This window comes from Glycine max, chromosome 9 (genome assembly GCF_000004515.6).
Source record: "Glycine max cultivar Williams 82 chromosome 9, Glycine_max_v4.0, whole genome shotgun sequence".
Lineage (NCBI taxonomy): Eukaryota > Viridiplantae > Streptophyta > Magnoliopsida > Fabales > Fabaceae > Glycine > Glycine max.
The window spans coordinates 5673385-5675799 of NC_038245.2; the positions used below are offsets into that span (position 1 = coordinate 5673385).

General features: G+C 33.8%; 1 long non-coding RNA gene across 2 annotated transcripts; it reads right to left on the reverse strand.

Moving 5' to 3' along the window:
- Positions 1-587: 587 nt before the first annotated feature.
- On the reverse strand, positions 588-1770 carry LOC121172819 (uncharacterized). 2 transcript variants are annotated; one of them, XR_005886514.1, is made up of 2 exons: positions 1193-1770; positions 588-846 (listed from the first exon to the last, which is right to left on the reverse strand). It is a non-coding gene; the product is annotated as an uncharacterized lncRNA (long non-coding RNA). The 2 variants fall into 2 exon arrangements; XR_005886513.1 differs by having other exon boundaries at positions 588-867.
- Between the last annotated feature and the right edge of the window lie 645 nt (positions 1771-2415).

Genomic DNA, 2415 nt, shown 5'->3' on the forward strand with positions numbered 1-2415 from the left:
TCATCATCATCGTGAAAGCCCAATTTAACTGTCATTAAAAAACTTTATTGTAATAGTGAGAGCATCAAACAAATACTTGATCTGGAGTAGAAACTCACATCGTTTTTTCCACCAAGTTTCACAGTGCGTAATTATCACGACATAACTTGTGTTTGCTGATGAAAATAATCATGAATTCTCAAACAAATTTCATGAGTGAACGTGGCCCAAACAACGAGCAAGAATCGACGGTGAAGGTGTTGATTGGAGCTATGCGAGAAGAATTTGATCTTGTTGTTTGATGTTGTTGTTCCCAGGTTTCATAGGCTAGATTCTCAATACCAACTACACAATCATCTTCAATGAGAAATTTTAGGGGAATATGTAGATTTGCAACAAATCATTGAAATCGATACGATTTGGTGATTGGCTCAAACTTGTTGATGCCATATCAAAAACGTAGAATCATCAAGCTTTGTTGAGAAAGAATTTGGGAACGAAGAAGAAGAAACAAACGAATTTGCAGAGGCCGTCATGGAAGATTGAACTAAGCTCTAGATACTAAAAAAGAAAAGTAAAACAAATATTTGAGAGAAGTGAAAAACTAATAAAGGAAATAATGATTTTCAATAGGCAAGTGAGTCTGAGATTACAGATCTATATTTATAGATAGATTTACAATAACAAAATCCTAACTAACTTTGTAATTGTAAACTGACATCTAACCACTATGGTTAAATCTAACTAGACAGTTGCAGTTGAATAACTGCAAGTTAGTGTATTACTCTAATAATAAGGATCCAAGTGTGGTAGACGAAGTCACTAGCTCTGGCAGTAGCAAGAGTGAATTCCAATGAGCAACAAGACCTGCATACACATGCATAAACACTCCAATGCCACCATTGCCAACGCCAAAGAATGTAAGAGTTGAGTAATGAGGTTAGCATCTATATTTTTAGCCTAGGCATGCATGAAATATCTTATCCAAGTTATAAATGGAGAAAAGTTAATTATAGACCATTGGTCTCGTGAGAAGCCCAATATATATCTCCTTAACATTCATTTTCTCGTAAAAAAAATCTAAATTAATTCACCATGTAACAATACATAAAGATTTTCCCTCAAAAAACAATATACAAAGATTTGACTCGAAAACCTAATGCATTGAAACGCAAAAGAATCATGGCTTATTCCATGCAAGAGTCGACATTACATCATCGGGTTTTTGAGCTCTTTCTTTGTCACCACCCGATACTAAGGACTCACGAATCACCCTTTTGCTCACTGTATCACCCTTTGTTGCATTCTCTTCTTTACTAGTATTCCTTGATCCTTTGATCTCTTCTTTCTTTACTTGCTCCATCCTCTCTTTACGTGCCTCCATAACCAATTAACCACACCCTTATTATCACAACACAATGAGCATCAATCGTCACCGTACATATGGCACTTCACAATGGCCATGCGTAGCATTCAACTTGTATATATATACATCACAATCACTAATATATATGTCTATATGTTGGGTTATGAAAGAACAATCTGTGACTACACATGTCAATTCTTTGAACTTAGCACTGCTACGTGTCTTCGTGACCATAATTTTGGTTACACCGTGCGTTCAACTAGAATGTAATTATTTGAAGCAAGAACTACTATACGTGTCATTGTGTTAATTATAGACCATTGGTAATTACTAGAATGTAATTAGCACTGCTACGTGTCTTCGTGACCACAATCTGTGGCTACACTCATACACATGTCATGTCTTTGAAGCAAGAACTACTATACGTGTCATTATGTTATCATCTTCAAAGAGAAAATTACACGTGGCCACATGACTTCAAATTTAAGTAGACATAAGAGCGACGTGTTGCGTCTTCTCATATATATGAAGGATATGATAAGAATCTTATAATCGCCCACTGAAGCTGACGTATCTGACACAGCAAAGCACAATTATTTTTTAGTTGTTATTGTTACTTAAAAGGAATATCCATTCAAATTCAATCTTTCCTTCCTCTTCTTTTTTCTTAAATCAAAGTAGATATATAAAGAGGGGTGTAGATTTTAAATGTAAATGAAACATTAATTTTCTAACGAAAGCATAATTAAATGATCCTGTTGGAACCGTTCCTAAGGCATTAATTAGCCTTTTTTCCTTTTCTCAATCATAAAAAAAATGATAGAACAGAAATGTTTAATTAGGTGCTATTGTATTAGCTAGACCAGAGAGATATAAGGGATAATTTATACTATACTTCTCAAAGGCTAATTAACAGCAGTTATATATTTTATTCAAATATACAATTTTTCTATTTTATATCACCCTTATGGATTGTCAGTTTTTTTAACAAAAATACACACTTCTACGTTACTTTTACATATAGAGTACTGTATGTATACATACATATTCTCAAAACTAACAAAATAGGA